The 18,772-nt window shown below is 35.6% G+C and overlaps 1 protein-coding gene across 3 annotated transcripts in view; it reads right to left on the bottom strand.

Annotated features, from left to right (window-relative positions):
* The window catches only part of foxn2a (forkhead box N2a), a 34,264-nt gene extending 15,939 nt beyond the window's left edge, over positions 1-18,325 (bottom strand). The window contains exon 1 of one of the 3 annotated variants that reach the window (XM_058796218.1): positions 18,149-18,325. The gene's annotated coding sequence lies outside the window, so the exon portion shown is untranslated. Of the gene's footprint in view, positions 1-18,059 lie in introns of all 3 variants that reach the window. The other 2 variants (XM_058796217.1, XM_058796219.1) reach the window with 2 other exon arrangements.
* Between the last annotated feature and the right edge of the window lie 447 nt (positions 18,326-18,772).

Raw genomic sequence — 18,772 nt, 5'->3', positions numbered from 1 at the left:
TACACACATATACACACACACATATACATACACACATATACACAAAACAACATATATACACAATCCATCTAGTTTGGACTGCATTTTTGTGGATGCACTCACAGTAGTAGCATCATAAGGATTTGTTTCATACTATTGTTTCAGACATAATCTGTAATCGAGCGCCAACAGTTGGCGCACCGTTAAGCCAAACGGCACAAATACATTTATGTTAAAGAGACAGATGAAGCCCAGCCATGGCATTACGGCAGAAAGCAGGTCAATGGCGTCGAGCGAACGGGCAAATCCCTGCCGTCAGTCGCACCACGCTCAAATCTGTGCCCTAATGTCACCATGACAACCGCACTGTCAGTTCAATTAGGGGAGGATTAGACAGCGGATTGAATAAGAGCAGGGAAAGTCCATCCAGTTAAGCCATCAACTGGCATCACTCTCGCACCGACACCAGACTGTCTGGAGAGGATGGAGGTTTGACTGGTATTTTTAATGCTGAACTAGGTCAGACAGGAGCAGACTGGTGCAGGTCATGCATTAAACAACATCCTCAGAAGTGTTGAGAGAGATATGCACAAATGTTAGGTTCATTTCAGATGCTTGGAAGAGACTTTGCACTTCAGTAAAAAACAGTTACAGTGTATTTCATTCATTTGCAATGCATAACTGTCATGGAACTAGTATTATTTTTACGGTATCTTCACTATGCACAATACATTTTCTGTATGCATGAAATACCCAGATGACATACCTATCTATTTGTCTGTAGGTGCAGTATACAAAAGATCAAAAAAGTATCCCACAATGCAATGCACCCAATATGATCTTATATTTCCAGTGTGACAAACTATGAAACCTTGGTGTTAAACATCTTTGTGACTTCTTTGTCAAAACAATTTAAAAACAAAAACATTTCTACTGCATTTGTCCTTACGTGCTACAGACAAAAATATGCATCGCAACCACAGTAATCTGATTCACTAACAAATGACTCCTATGAAGTGGTTCCTTTTAGCGAATCAAAAACAAACGGCACAGCTAAGAGTCTAATTTACTGATAAATGATTCATGAGTTGATTCTTTCAATCAAAAACATATGCCACAAATAGTATAGACCAATTCAATAAAAAAAAAATTAAAAAAAGACTCTTTTGAGCTGGTTCTTTTTAGTGAATCAAACCTATACATCACAACTTGTAAACTACAATTCATGAACAAATGACTCATGAACAAAATAATCATTCAAAAAGACACTGGTCTGAATTAGTCTGGCAAATTCTTAACTAAATGAACTCTGAATTAAATGTGTCAGTGTTTTCTGAATCAACATCTGACAATATTTTAATATAAAAGAAATAAAAAACAATTTAAAAAAAACAGTAAATGATGGACAAGGACTCACTGTCTCACTGCAGTATATACTGTGTATCCTGTGCAGTATGCAGTAAGAACACTAGTATTCCAGCCTATATGTGAGAGCAGAATAAGTTCAGGAGTTTTGTGAAAAACAGTCTAGTATTTCCTGTAGCTCAAATAGTAGAGCATGGCGCTAGCAACGTCAAGATCATGGGTTCGATTCCCAGGGAAAGCAAGAGCTGATAAAATTTAAAAACTGTAACTTGAATGCAATGTAAGTTTATAAAAGCGTCTGATAAATGCATAAATGTAAATGTATTTCCTTGTTTCACCCCTAACTCAGACCAGAGCAAGAACTTGGACTGCCAAATGAACATCAGGTCCAGGAAAGACCAACATCTCTAGGAACAAAAAGCACTCCGATGGTCTGAAGGGGCAGCATTTCAAGGATCAATAGGAGAACACGTCCCCAAAAAGAAGCAAACTGGAAAAGAGCTAACGGAGAATGAATGAGCAAATGAAAGGTTGAGAGGAGTGCCATGGAAACAGTAAAATTAATAAATAAGTCATAAGCAGTGCATGATGAATCATAACTCTCCAGAAAGTGGAGTTATCAGACATGTCAGGCAGCAACAGAACTGCCCGAATACGTTAAAGCTTCCTCCCCAAAGCCCAAAACACAAACATAGAAATCCTCCTTTAACAAAAGAAAGACAGAGCCATGGCGCATGGGGTAATGCACATGCTCATAACTAAATAAATAAATAAATAAAAATCTGGGACACATGCCCTAATTCTCAAAATAAATCCTAAAACAAATATTTTTCAATTTCCAAATAAATGAAAAACACTAAATCAAATCAAATCTAAAATAAAATAAAAACAAAATACTATAAAATATAATATATTAAAATATTAGAAATAAAAAAAATTTGAACACAACAAAACAAAATTAAATAACCAAAACAAAAAATAAAAGCATTTAAAATGAAAATAAATAAATAAAACACAATGAAATTACAGAAAACAACAAAATTAAATTAAAAATGATCAAATATAAGATGAAACACAATACTATAAAATTTATAAATAAAATGAATAATATTACTAAAACAAATAAATATTTTAAAAACTAAAATAATAAATTAAAATAAATAAAACAAAAACATACAAAATGAAATAACCATTGTGTGTGTGTGTGTGTAATATATATATATATATATAGATATATAGATATATAGATATATGTATATCCTGTATAAACGAAACTAAAAATACAACATTTCAACTTAAAATAAATATTACAGAAAATATTATAATAAATAAATTAAATTACTAAAACAAAAAACTAATTCTAGCAAAATATAATAAATGAAAAAAATAAAATGACTTAAATGAAAGTATTTTTAATTAAAACAAAAAATGAACAACAAAAAAAGAAATGTATAAAAATAAGAGAACATTTAGCAATTCACTATGCAGATCAGAGTCAAGACTGTGTGCAACTTTTGCACGCACAGACAGTCAGGCATGCATTACTGTGTGGTTTACTAGACATGCTGCTGTGACTCGTTGCCTTTACTGTGTTGTAATTGTCTAAGTACCCTTAACTGGCCAGTGTCATTACCATAAACGCAAGGCTGCTCCTGTTAACCCATTAACTCCAACCCGGCTCTGCTCTATAGCCTCTGGGAAGTTCATTAACCCCTATTAGCAACACAAACTCTGACCTAAAACGAGCAGCGTAGCCCTAATAATTCCCAGGTGCTGCTGGGAAATAGCAGGAAGCCGGCGGCCCATAAAAGCACAGCACACTTCCTCTACAATTTGAGACGGCCACTACATTTGAGCACTGCTGTCAAGCAACAAGGGGAAGTGGTTTTTATGTAATTAGCTCATAGTCGATTATCATTGCCGTTGTGATTATCATAATTATCGGTGCTCTTATCAAACGGTATCAAAGCGGCGGCCGGTAATGGCACACTTGCGGGGGCGGGAGAGCGAGCACTAATGAGAGATGGTTGTAGCGGGGAAGACGACACCGGGGTCTGATCACAGAGATGCCACCAGCTCATCTGCAAGTTAAAATTCCCATTCAGTGCCAAGCCTTTCATTCATGAAAGTAGCAGGCAGGTGCCAGCGATGCTTTCCTTTCCATCTCTTTCATCCTTAAAGCGGCAGGCTTGTTTTCTGCACTGACCATTTTTCGGCAGCTTCCAAAGCTAAAATGTACATTATTTTATTTTTAAAAACTTTTTGCACCATTTTTCACACTATATGTATGATTAGTAGGGTGGGTACCGTTCACATTTGAACCGGTACGGTACTGGTATCGGTACCTGAAATACTTTTTTCGGTACTTTACTCTCTGTGTAATAACAAAAACATTTATTTCAGTGAAAAAATAAGTCCAAAACTCTCAATTTCAACATTTTGAACAATAGGACCCTACGGTTTTTTTCTTTTTTGTTCTTCCAGAAATTCTTGTGTTTTATTTTTTCTGATAATCAAATGAAGGCATGAAACATTTATTTTTAATCAAATCAAAATGAAACCCTTTTATTTTTTGGCAAACAAACAGAGGTTTACTGTTAAAATTAATACATGGTAGAAAAATTGTGTGAATATACCTTTAAAAAAGTTTTTGTATTTTTTTCTACAGTTAAGTCGTTAATGTGGTTGTAATAATTATTTTTATCATTTAATTGTTTTATTTAAATTTGTCAATAAATGGAATATATAAAGACGTACATTATACTGTACAAAAGTAATACAAGAGTAACATATTTCTGTTACATGTTAAACCGCACTTTTATTTTGACAGGTTGCCGTGAAGTTTCTGTGTGTATACAGTATGATATGATGCTGGTTTTCTCAAATGAAACTGTAAAATTCTCATGAAGTGACTCTCACAGCCTGTAAGTTCATGTGTTCATGTAGTGAGATGCAAAGTCCGAAAATCACCACGAGTTCACGTGTGCTTCGGTATTTGTGAAGTAAACAAAACCGCATCTCCGCCATTCATACATACCGAGACTAACGAACATGCAGGATTCATATTTAAACCGTCTTTTTGCGTTTTAATATTCACATACACTAGTTCATATCGCGATTCGAATTAAGTGACAGACATTCTCAGGTACCGAAATTTGGTACCGAATGATTTAATGTGAATCGATACTCTGTAGTACCGACGCAATTTGGTCCATACCCTTAAAAGTACCGAGTTCGGTACCCAACCCTAATGATTAGGGCTCTAAAAAATCCATCCCAAATTCATTTTTTTCCACTTTATTTTTCCTAAATTCTGTGTTTTCTGTTTTTTCCATTTTTCTAGATTTTGTTTTAGTGGTTGAATTAAATTGTAATAATCAAAAAGCATGTCTAATCAACTGAATTCATAAAACTTTAATAATGCATTACATTTTTTACAATAATAGGACCATATGAAATGTTTTATAAATTTTGTGTTGTCTGTTTAAATTTTTTTAATTTATGATTTAATAGATATATATTTTAAATGGTGGTAATCAAAGTAAGGCATTAAACATTAACAATTTAACAAATCTTTTAAAACGTAACATTATAAAATTTTATTATGGCAAACAAGGTGCTGCACATCAGAAATTTACTGTTAAAACTAATACATGGAAGAAAAATTGTGATATTACAAAAGAAATCATAATCATTTTTAATAAATAAACAAATTATTTAATTTAATAAATAATTACTTAATAAATTACTACATTTTATTTTAGTAATCATAATTTATTATTAAATACAACAGTAATACATTCGTCATTATTTTTACAAGATAAACTGAACTTTTATTTTGGCAGATTGCAGTGAAGACCTTTGAGTTTCTGAGTGATTCTGATGATTTTATCAAATGAAATGCTAAAATGCTGCTGAATTGACTCTCAGAGCAGCTTATTTATCAGAAATGTTTATCAGAAACTACTTTGATAGTATGTGTGAGCTTAAAAAAAAAAATGTGTGAGCTTAAAAAAAAAAAAAAAAAAAAAAAACACTGCACTAATGATTAAAGGCATCTCTTGCAATATTTAAAGGCAAACGAGTCCAGTTTTCCCTACAATCCCAGAGCATGAGAACAGATTTTACACAAGAGGAAAACTGATAGCCTTCTTCATAATTCATGGACGTCCAGACTTTAAAGTCCTCTCTACCCTCATAACAGCTCATATATCCTGGGTAAACTGCATTATGTAATTGTTAATTATTGATAACTTGCAATTGAGTAATCAAAAAGGTGAGTAGGTGTGGATAACCGTGTGTGTTTCCTCCACCGAAGACCATTTCTGACCCATGAAAACTCCTGAAGGGCTTCAGTCTACGACACATAAATCCAGCTGGCTTTTCCCGTGATCAAACAAACATGAGTCACTAACGTGAAAGGGAAGCCGATGACCTAAAAAAGCCATCATAAGAGGGCCGTTTTATCCCTCGGCATCAGGTGGGGTGAGGTTTCACAGAGTACGATGGAGAGTCTAATGGAGAGAGATCAATACGGCCTTCGAAATGCTGAGGCCAGCATTACAAGATAACTCTGTATCTCGGTTCTGAGCCCTAAAATAAACTGCAAGGGCAAAGCAAGAGCAAATATCAACGTTTGCAATGGGAAAAGCAAAGGAGAAGCAGCGTTATAAAAGTGCCGTTGTGCCCTGGAGGGTGTCACCCCACCCTTTATCAGCCCATGCGTTTCGACATGTTAAACCGTGTCTTGATCACGCCCGAACCTCTCAGCTCATTCACTGTTGTCAGTTGACCTAAAGAAGAAAAGCTGTCGCACCTCTATGTCAAATACACACAGGTGTGTCTTCAAGCACTGTGTAAACACTACGTGAATTTCAATGCACTGAAGGTCACAAAGAAGCATGTTGTCTAAGATGTGACGTGAATCGTACTGAGCTAGTTGGCAACAAACATGTTATTGAACATGCTAATGCATTTAAAGGTGTAGTTCAACCAAAGCGAAAAAAAGTTCACACACCCTCAGGCCATCCAAGATGTAGATGAGCTTGTTTCTTTATCAGATTTGGAGAAATATAGCATTGCATCGCTTGCTCACCAATGGATGCTCTGCAGTGAATGGGTGCCGTCAGAATTACAGTCCAAACAGCTGATAAAAACATCACAATAATCCACAAGTAATTCACACCATTCCAGTCTATCAGTTAACATCTTGAGTAGTGAAAAGTTGTGAAATATGAGTTCATAATAATGCTTTCTCCAGTAAAAAAAAAAAAAAAAATCCATCCTCTGTTGTCTCTCGCATCAAAAACCACTGACCTATTTGTTTAGAGCCGTTTTGGACTATTTACGCTTGTAAACGGTGCTTGATTTGTGCATATTTCTCTCCTGATTCAGATGAGACCACTTTTTCACTGGAGAAAATAATATGGAAAATTGATATTTTAGCAGGAAACAACGTTTTGAAGTTAAAATGCCTTAATGATGGATTTGTTTCTTACAAACACAGCTTTTGGCTTCTCAAGATGTTAACTGATGGACTGGAGTGGTGTGGATTATTATTGTGATGTTTTTATCAGCTGTTTGGTCTCTCATTCTGACGGCACCCATTCACCGCAGAGCATCCATTGCTGAGACACTGATGCAATGCTACATTTCTCCAAACCTGATAAAGAAACAAACTCATCCACATCTTGTATGGCTCGAGGTTTAGTACATTTTCAGCAATTTTTTCTGCATTATTGGGTGAATTATTCCTTTAATGTCAACAATGAAACATCTGATCTAATGCAAAAATTGTACCAAGTTCAACAGAGAATTTCCAGGTAATGCATGAACTGATAAAATGAATACATTGAATGCAATGTAAGTCGCTTTGAATAAAAGTGTCTGCTAAATGCATAAAATGTAAAAGCTGTCACCACTGAAACAAAACCCTACTGAAAGCACAGATTGAGTGGAAAAAACCTGAACGCTCAAAGTCACTCTAGAAATGAGCCGTTTCTTCTAACAGGTCACAAAGTGGTTTCATTAAGAACATGGTCTAATACTCCAGGTATTATGACAAGCGTTTCCGCACCAAACCTCTGGGAAGCAAAAGTCTTTCACAGAAGTAGGCTAATAAGTTCAGAGAGAGAAAAGCACTACCGAGGTGAGACTAAAAATACAGCACGGAAAATAGTTCGACACTCATTTAACTTTGCCGTGAAGCAACTGTGTGAGAGCTGTCGTCTGAGGTCAGGTGATGTATTGTCCCTACTTATGTAAAATTTCTAACACGGACATGAGAGGAGAAGGTCCCTTCCCCCACGATGTCACAGTCTTAATATAGCACCATCAGCCTGAACGCGTTGGCGCTGATATCAGGGTGACAATTTCCAGGAATTCACGACTAGAGTGAGAAGTGTTGGACAAACCGGCTGTCTAAATGATCTAGGGATAAAAAGAAGGAAATCAATGGCTGATCTTTTTTTATCCAGCACCAATTGTGCAGAATAAGCCGACAAGATGTTCTTTTATGACGGAAAGGTCATCACTGTAAAAGCTTTTTTGCTTTCTTTTTTTATCCGTTACTATGATTTCTTATGGAATTTAATGACATTATGAGCATTCCGTCATCTTATTCAATAGAATGCCTTTTTAAAGATGCATAAAAGTGTTTAAAAGGCATGAGTGGGGTATTACTGATGTATTTTATGCCATTGAATAAAACATGAAAAAATCGTGAACTTTATTTCAGGCATATTTTGACCAAAACCCCATTGACTTTGGGACCAGACGATTTTAGTTTCTGGGTTTTACAACTCATTCCTACAGGACTCAGTGTGCTTTTGCATTTTAACATCAAAAACTAGAGGGAAAAAAGTCAAAATGCAAAAATGCAATACAATATAATCAATGTACTTTCTCAAAGATACCATACCAATACTTCAGAATCAGATCCTTTAATTAATATATTTTATTTATTTGTGCATGCTTGTAATCAGGGGTGCAAATAAGTGGTGCGCAGGTATGCATACACGACCAAAATAAAAAATGTGCTGGGTAAATGAGTTCAGACCGATGCACCATCACCATTCTAGATCGACTAGATAGACTAATACTGTATAATATTTTCTTTTCAAACTGAAAGCATAAATCTAAGCTCTGAGCTGCCAGTTTCAAAGCAAAACACAAAACTGTGACACTTCATTGATTCACTGACATGCTTCACTTCACTTTTAGGTTGGAAAAGTATGAAAATTAACATATTAAAAAAAAAAAATGTAAATATTAGCTTTGCATAATTGTATTTTTATTTAATACTCATTTATTTTAAATAATAATAGTTAGGGATGTAACGATTAACCGCGAGCCGGTTGAAAATCGATTCAAATATGTGACGATTCAAATCGGTTGAGATGCGAAACAAATCACGATTCAATTAGGGTAGTTTATATGAATGCATGTCTGAGGGGAACTTACTGTCTTTAGAAAAGTTTAGATGGTATTTTTCTTCTCATCTTGCCTCTGTATAATGCATATTAAAGTTCATAAGTGCAGCGCTGCTTTGTTTACAGCGGAAACCAAGGAAACGCTTAAAGCGCCACCTGCTGGCAGAGAGTGAATCTGCGTCTCATTCAGCTCGTCTGCTGTTTCTATGTATAATTTCACAAAACTGAAGTCATACCATTCTGTTTTTGCTTCAAATTTCGAAATTATACAGTCTAATTTAGGTTAAAAACTGCTCCTGCTGCATGTATGCAGCATCTTTGTTTGGATCATGATTAAAATGCAGTGGTTGCCTCTCATTTTAAATGGAAAGAGCACAGACAAAGCCTTATTTAGTTTTTATGAAGAGATTTCTTTTATTTATGTTACTTATTTATTTGATTTGGGGCTTGTTTTAAAATTTCAGTTTAGTTATTTACATTTACATTATATTTACACTTTGTTATTTAGCAGACGCTTTTATCCAAAGTGACTTACAAATGAGGACAATAGAAGCAATCAAAACCAACAAAAGAGCAATAATATGCAAGTGCTATATTAGTATATTATTATAGTGTTATATTTCAATTTCACAAAGAAACGTGCAGCATTTTGTCCAAGCAATAATAAAAGAACATATTTAATTTATAATTTGTCTTAAATCTCATTTTCTTAAAAAAAAATCATGAATCGTGAATCGAATCGAATCGTGAGTTGAGCGAATCGTTACATCCCTAATAATAGTATTATCACACTTTATTGTTTTATTTTAAAAAATTAACTAAAAGTGCAATAATACTATTATTACTATTAATTATTTTTTACAGTTATATTTAATGGTTCACACTATGTACAGTGTGAACACCAAACCAGCGAATTGGTAGTCGGTGGCAAACATACCTCTTGCAGATTTTTGATGGTTATTATCAGTATTTTGTTGAACTTGCAAATGCACCTGATGTCAACAACTGATGTTAACAGGGAATATGCATGAAATCATAAAATATATACACTGAATGCAATGTAAATCTCTTCGAATAAAAGCAAATAAAAGTTGGCACCACTGAAACAAAACCCTAATGAAAGCACAGATTCACTGAGTACTACAATAAGTGACAGAGGCCTGAATGTTCAAAGACACTCTAGAAATGAGCCATTTCTTCTAACAGTGTTTCCCAATCTCAATGTGTTAAGTACAGAGATGAATCAAGAGGAAATATTATATGATCTCATGGGGCATGTAAACCTACTGAGCCAAGAGTTTCAGTTCAATCGGTTCAGTTTTTATATGATGAATTGCTTGTTGTATTCCTCAATTATTAGTCGCTTAAGATAACAGCGTCTGTTAAATGAATAAATGTAAATGAAAATGTAATCAGTCAACAAAGAGGCTTCCCTAGATATTAAAAGGCATCCAAATATTAAGTATGATGCCTTTTGATTGTAACAGTGACATAGTGTGGCGTTTTTCAAAATTAACAAGGTTCATGTAACTTCCTGCGTTTTGTGTGCTACCAGTCGATTTTATTGTTTTGGAAACAGGAATCTATGTGGCTCTGCTGTCAAGACAAGCTTCAGTGCAACTAAAGAGGAAGTGACTGTATCTGTGAACCATTTCACAGAAATAATTCTGCTCTGACAAAGTAGTGAGAACTGTACTCTAAAATCTCAAATCATACACTTACCATACCACTTACTGACTCAATTAATCAAGATGGCCTTAAAATCACCTCAATGCTCACTTAAATGATGCAGTTTGGTATCTTTAAAAGATGATGGGGATTTTTATAGTGGTTAACAGAAGTTTAGTTTACTCATTTCTAGATGTATTGCAATATTGGGATTTTTCGATAATGATTAAACAATATTTGCTGAGTGTGATTTTGTGCTGGTACCTTGGCTGATTTAGGCCTGTCGAGGATAAATAAATTACACTAAAACCGCCAGTAGGTGGCAGCAATTCCTTGTCTTAATGAGCGATTCATTGCATCATTCATTCAAACGATTTGTTTAAAATGACTGATTTGTTCAGAAATGAAGCAAGTCGCCGACTTTATGAATGGATCATTGAATCATTGACTCAAACGATTTGTTCAAACAGATTAATTCAGGAAGGAAACACTGCAGTGTTGCTCTGAGAGGCACAATTGTTCTGGTCCGGCTTTGTCTGGAACTACTTTCATTGGCAAAACAGAAAATGTCTAAAATATACTACACTTAATATTAACCTCTTGTTTGTTGAACTGTTTTATAAAATTAATATCACATTTGCAATCGTGTTAATATTTAGGAAAATAGCACTGTTGCTTGTGTGATATATTACTTAAATGCATATTAAAAAAAAATTAAAAAACCATACAGGGATATTTTTGGCTTTTATAACTTGAATTATAGCGGCATTCTAACTGCATTCTAATAGGCTTCATCACGCAGTCAGAGCCGTCGTTCACTGACAAGCTACGCAATATCGCATTCATTATCGAAGGCAATTCATCTGCGATAATGAACGCGATATTGCGTAGCTTGTCAGTGATCTATGGCTCTGTGTATTAAATGGCGCTCTTTGAAAACAGGTGATGGAGATTTACCGCTAATCACGGAACCGGCTTTACTGACGAGATGCGCATGAATATCACGTTCAATATATCGCCCAGCCCTACTCTCAAGACGTGGTTTTGTTTGGTTTTTTTTTTTTATGCAAAGCGAGCGATATACTCTATAATGTCAGCTTGCATATTGTTAAAACAATAAATATTGCACACCCCTACTCATATCGGTCACTAAATATGCAACAATTTACATTTTACCAATAAACGCAGCAGGGTTTGAAATTAAGAACATTTTTAAATTGAGCTGCATTTTAAAAATAAATACAGAAACCGAATGCAAAACAACAAACACAACACATCTTTCTATTGCTTGTCTTACAAGCGTTCAGCATGACTAGTGAAGTTTGATTCAAACAAATGAATCACTAGGAGTCAGTTCCTTGGACTCATGAATCAGTTGGTTTCAAACCGATTTATACTTAAGACTTAAATCAGCGTTCAGTGTTAAATCACCGGTTGATCATCACATGATTTAATTTACCATTTGAAGTACAACTCCTCATGATTCCCAGTCTCAAACGCCAACATTTTCTCGTACTTGAGTCTTGCACTGTTGCACAGATCATAAACTCTGTTATCTGCTAGTCCGGTAGTCCTTGTTTTTGCACTGGTGTGTGTAATCTAGACTCGTCCGCAGCCAACGTCGCTGTCCTATTGCTATCTCAATTAAACAAACCCCATGTATTCAGCAAGGAGTGACCTACACAAAGGGCCATTGTTACCAGTGACACAAGGCGCGTCCAGATCCTCACTTTCTCTCTCGCAATCAGGCCAACGGTCACATTAGCATCGGTTTCAATGGGAGAACGGCCACTAATGACAGCATGTATCAAATCCCCTGTGCGGAGCCACGACAGACGCGGAGATCGAAGGGGGAGGGAAACGTACGACATGGGCCTGCCACGTGGGATTCTCCGGAAGCAACGCTGTTTGAGACCAACTGACGGATGCAGGACTACGAGAGTGTCTCTCATCCCAGATAAATGGCCTTAGGAATTTAATGAGCCACGAATGACTCGTCCTAAACTCTCCTAAACCCGCTAGTTAATCCATCGAGTGCACTTATGCTTCCTTCAAGTCACGTCAGAATTATTGTATATTTATGAGATGAACGCTCACTGAGCGCCACCACAATGTCATAATTATCAGCAGAAAAACTCAGGATTTTCTTTGAGCAAGGGGTGTGTCAATTAAGAATTTCTTAAACATAATAATTTGTAATTTTCAATTTTCAATATTTACTGTATAATTTTTCATGCATTTTATTGCCTGAAAATACTCATTCCACGTTTTTCGAGGTGACAGGCTTGTGTAACCAAACTACATTTCCCATCATTCTCTGGAGCTACACCCAAAAACAAAAAACAAAAAAAAAGATAAACTACTAGTGTTGTTATTTTAGTGTGATTAGTGACTTAAAATATGCAAAATAATGAATGCTATTAAAATCACTATTGCACATGGAAAAGCAATAAAACAAATATAAAAATTTTATTTAAATTTCTGTTTTACTGTAAATGACCTCTAACAAAACTCAACTGAAAAATTTATTATTTTACTATATTTTTAATAAGGAAATAAAAAACACACACAAAGGTTCCTATCTTCATTGAGAAGTAAAAAAGGAGAAAAAAAATATTAACTGCCTGAAGCATCTATTTAATTCAGACTAAAATCACATTGTAATTATGATTTCCAAACTATGCAGAGAAGCAATAAAAATATTGCAAACAAAACTCAATGCATTTTGTGAAGAAATTTCGGTAATTTAGTCATTTGCCACAATGTGATCTTCATTTGGCTGCTTTTTTTTAGCTAATACTGATATGCAATTTATTTAAATAATCTGCATATTATGAAATTCAATTAGAATTTTTCAGTGATTGAGAGCCGTACAAAATGAATAAAGCATTGACACAAATCATTCACGGCTCATTTTGTTGCACTACTGCTAAAAAGCTTCCTGTCTTTGTTGGGAAGTGAAAAAAGAGAGAAAGAAATTAAACTGCCCAAAGTTCCACTGCATTCTGACCAAAATCACATCGTAATTGTGATGAAGTAAGAAACTGCCAGGAAGGTTGGAGGAAGTACTTCTGGAAAGTGGAAAGTGCTATTTTTGCAACCCAAATTTGGAGCATCCACCTATATTGGATTAGTGAGCGCATGTAACCAAGACAACTGCGGCCTTTGGAGATCTTGGGGTTCGTCCCTCCTCCTGATCGGGTGGAAAGAATATAAATAATAGGGAGGCAGAGGACGAAGAGGGAGGCAACGTCTAGCCGATGAGTGACGTGCAGCTGCAGTTGTTACAGACAGTCACCTGCAAACAAAGGCCAGATAGCATCAACAGAAATGCGCATGAACATGGGCCGCTGACTGATTCCAAAAACCAGAAGGATCAGTTGTGACTGGTGATGGGAATTACACGGAATCGAATTGTTCTGATAGCGATTTCTTTAAGAATTCTTTCAATACTTTTGAGAAAGTTGTTGTTGTATTTAAAATGTATTGCCATATCAGCTTCAAAGGCGATTACATGGCAGCAGGGTGTAAAATGAACACTCACCAAGTGCCAAATGTGAGTAAAAATCAGTGTTGGTGAGTATTTGAAACTGTTACTCACCAGTTGGCAAGTAACAGGTTTTATTTATATTAATTTTTGCAGGAAATTTTGCTCCACACAAACTCCTTTCTGTTTCTATTCTATTTCTGCAAGTGACAGAGTTTAAGTCGCTTATAATGTGCATTTGAAAATGCACAAAACAGCTTCCTGATTTTGTAATAAGAAGAGTTTTAAATCTGTTGTCAACAAAATGTTTGAACACCTAAAAAAAAAAAAGTTTGTAATTTTCTACTTAGGTTTTGTAATTATTATTTGAATTCAAATGTCCAGTTCAGTAGTATTGATAGTGTCATTTCTTTAGTGATTTGTTTAGCTTTTTAAATAAATATATAATGGCATTTTCATTTTTGGTAAAGTCACCAAAGGCAGGTACTGCAACACGTTCGTTTTAGGCCCTGCATGGCAGATACTGATTCAATATTCAAAAATATATTAACTACAAACATTTGATGAAGTTCAACTTAAAAGAACACACACTATAAACAACCGCTATAAATAAAAAAAAGTTTCTGGGTCCATCTTATAAATTAATTCCTTTAATAGAAAAAAATGACGCTTTAAAAATGGATCAAGTTCAGTTTAAGAACTGGTTCTTAATTAGATTTCCGACACATGCATGCGCAGGTCTCAAGGTGAACGACATCTAATTCAGACTAAAAAAATTAAATTAAGCTCAATGAACCCACATCAAGAATTTCTGATGTTGTTCCACACACGCTTTCCCGTGTCTCTGACGAAACATGCAACCGAAGTATTCTAGTTTTCAATCATCTTCTGACGTTTTCTCCATTGTTTTCAGAGTTAGTTCTCAGTATGCATGACATAATTTGCCTGTGCGGTGCAACATGACAGAACCAAGTTTCCCTTGTGTGTTTAGTTTCACGTCTACGACAGGACATCCCACAATGCCTGCAACACCCATCCGGGGAATTATCCATTCAGCCGGACCACATCCTCATCAGTGAGCACTTCCGTTCTCTACAGGCCTTCCAGAATGCTTCCAATGCATTTCAAAAGTGTTTTGCTTCAGTGATGTATATAGGCAAATGAAAGGAATACTAACTTGAGTGGTCTATAAAAACACACCAGTGAAGGAGTATTTATTCAACATTCACTTGAGTAAGATTCTCTCAGTGGGACAGAAACTCGAACTAAAACCCCCAGAATTCACAGATCATCCCACGGATGGATTTCTACATCTAGGTCATCTTATTTCCAATTACTTTTCTGCAGATCAAAATAATCTTAATAGAAGAACATCCTGAATCTATACAAGTAATGAACACACACTCACCTTTAAAGTGTTCATGAAATAGTGCTTGCAAACTATTTACTTCCATAATGTGACATGTTTTCGAGTTTTAAAATGACGCATTTAAATTTATGCATAAATAACTGATTGCATGATATGCAATCTCAATATGAAAGGTGATCAGAGGGGAAATGATGTCATCGGTAAAGAAAAGAAGTTTCAGAGGCAGAGCAAATATTACATTTTAACAAAAGATCATGAAGACAAAAATGCATAATGCATTTATGAATCTTTTACAACTAGACCAAAAACATGCATTAAGAAAGTAAAAGTGTCCGTTTTGATTTCATTTTGACTTCTATACGTCCAGAGTCGTAAAGAAGTCTATACGTCCAGAAACACTCTTAAAAACAGTTCTGTGCAACTCTTTCATACAGTTCTTGACTTGAGCTTTATGGATCTTTGGAGAGTAAACAAACTCTCAAGAACTTCACAACCAAAAAGTTATTTTTAGAACTTAAACCAGTTCTCCTGTGGTACAAGACTGTGTAAACTTCTAGCTGAAATGTTTAACTATCAAAAGTGCACCAAAAGCAAAGTGCAAATATACCAACTGCTGGGATTCGGTTCAACTGGCAGTTAAACAACAGGTTGAGTTGTTTCTTTTATCTTGTTGTGGTCTTTGTGTGCTGTTTATCTTGGGTCTTGCTGTCTGCAAACAACATCTGTTGAACGTGGAGAGCTGACCAACCCACCGCCCTCTCAACTGCACAATTAAACAGACTGACTTTAACTCAATTAATAAACTATTTGACATCAACGAGGTACCACCTCTTTATTAGGGCCTGAGCATTACAATAGTACATGGTGCAATGGCAGTAATGTGGCAACCAATCATACATAAACATACCAATCAACCAAATTTTGTTGAGAGGAATTTTATACGTGCCAAATCTTCCATTCCATTCAGGGTTTCTTTTGCAATTACTAGTATCAACAGTTAAACTCTACGCAATGTATAAAAACATCTTGATAAGATTAGAAGACAATTCCCACAGCTGTTAGCTTTCTCTTGAAGTGATGCCATGCCAAGACCTAAGCTTCAGCATTTAAGAGATTCAAAATCACTTTACAACAATGCAGCTATGAATTGGAGACATGAACGTTGGCATAATACGTTGTTTTGAATTTAGCCTTGGGGAATAATTGCAAAGGATATTCAATCAATGAGCAGACTTGCTCTGAAAGTGATTATCCTGTGAACAGATTGCATCATGTCAATGAGGTCAAGCTTCCAGTGAATGGAGCTCATATGGACCCCCGCAGCAGGCAACGGACAGGCCCCTTTTCAAAACGCTGCAATAGCTCAATGTTTTTAGCAAGAACTGAGAGGAACTAAGTCACTCACTGAGTAAAGTTAACTCAAATGTTTCCTGTTAGAAATGTCCCCGACACAGGTGGTATGGCAAGCATGCATGTCAACAGATTTCTGGCGGTGTAGGTGTTATGACTCAGATTGCCCATAACTGTGACTTTTAGTATGTTATTGTTCGTAACACGTTCTACACATTCATTTAGAATAAGACACTAGAGATAAAAAAAATATGCTTTTTAATAACCAATGTCAACAGAAATGTCTAGAAAGCAAGGTGGCACACATACATACATATAACTTGATGCACATAAAATTCATGAATTCAACTGAACACCTTTTACACAACATTTCCTCAACTAATTCACAAAACAATATGCGAGAACAGAAAACGCGCAATTCACTGACAAAACTTAAGATTTTGGTACTGAAACTTGGTGAACCGCTGTTAATCGATTAGACACAATTATTGACCAATTGCTGACTCAAAATGGCCAAATATCAGCCAGAACATAATCTTAAACCGTTCATACCTAACGAAACAATTGTCAATTTTTGTCCCCGAATAAAAAAAAAAACATTACCAAAGCAAAATATGGTGACAAATATCAATAGCTAATAGTTCAGTCAGAAATATAGGCAGTTGACACTATAATCAATGTCACATGCTACATCCAAAAGTATTTTCAAACACTTCATATATTGTGCATTTTATGACCTCTAATAAATGAGAGACATGGTATTTACAAAAAAATTATATCATCTCACCAGCCACAGCACTATTTAAGTGAAATGCAATAACAAGGTGATTGAACTAGTTAAAATAAAGGAAATGTTGACTGGTTACAGCATCTAAAACATTATGAATTCAAATATATATATATATTTGTAGTTCACCATCAAAATTTAAACTGTATATTTGTATTACCACTTTCAATCTTTTAGTATGACATACACTGATTAATTATGTTAAAAAAAGTTCATATCCATGTTATTAGTCAACTACCCACATACACAGACGTGAACAGACAATAGAAATGTATCACAAACGAACGGAACGTTGAAACATCGACTTGTTCGCTCAGAGTTCGGCGCGAATTCGCTTTCAATGTTAACAAAGACAAAGAGTGACGCGCAAAATCATTTCAGATATCGGTATTCCACTCAGAAGTGCGCTAGAAGAACACTTGAGCAAGTGTCCTCGATCACAAAAGAAGTTGTTTGCTGGATTTGAGCACATGGCAGAAGCGATGGAACGCTCGCGTTTAAATGATTCCAATTTAGAATGCCGTGAAATTCGAAATGTGAACGACAACAAACAAGAGCACTTGAGAAACAATACAGGAACCGAAGCTCAGCCTGATTCCGCCCATGCGTTTCATGTCAACTTGCCTGGAGAATGTTAACTTTCTGCGCCGGTCACACAAAATATAAAGTCCATCGACACCACAGAGAGCGGCGAACTGGATTTGGTTACTCACATTGAAGCACGCCGAGCCGTGTTCCGCTGAAGCGCGTCAGTAGTCGTTGCGTTCTGCTGCTCAAACTGCTTCCTCCATCCGCGCTGCGCACATATCACGCCGCACAGCAACGCTACCAAACCCCTTTGCCGTTGCCAAGGCAACAGACCCACTTCAGCCAATCATAACCCCTCCCCTTCGATATCCCCTGGCAACTGCTGCGCGCCATTCCACTCTATTTAATGTGTTTTCACCTTATTTTCCTCCTCCTTAATATGAATTCTCCTCAAATTCTTTGATGAATCGTTTGTTTTCTGATCTTTTTTCCCCCATTTAATCTGTAGCTGAAACTAAATATTTCTTGAACTTAGTACTGAGTTTGATTCACAGTTTAGTTTGGGCTTTTCACATTTGAAATTGTGTAGGCTATATCTAACCCAGTGTTAAAGTAAACCTGAATTATCTTGCTTCATGTTTCAAACTGGGTTATGGGTAAGTAATTAATCCAACATTTTAACATTTTTCTTTCAGATGTAATTATATGCATATGCATACACACACACACACAGTTAAATCCATATATAGTTGGACACTGACACAATTTTCATAATTTCGACTCTGTCTGCCACCAGAATAGAATTAAAA

This window comes from Onychostoma macrolepis, chromosome 13 (genome assembly GCF_012432095.1).
Source record: "Onychostoma macrolepis isolate SWU-2019 chromosome 13, ASM1243209v1, whole genome shotgun sequence".
Classification (NCBI taxonomy): Eukaryota; Metazoa; Chordata; class Actinopteri; order Cypriniformes; family Cyprinidae; genus Onychostoma; species Onychostoma macrolepis.
The sequence above is the reverse complement of the archived record's forward strand: the minus strand, read 5'-3'. Positions and strand labels throughout refer to the sequence as shown.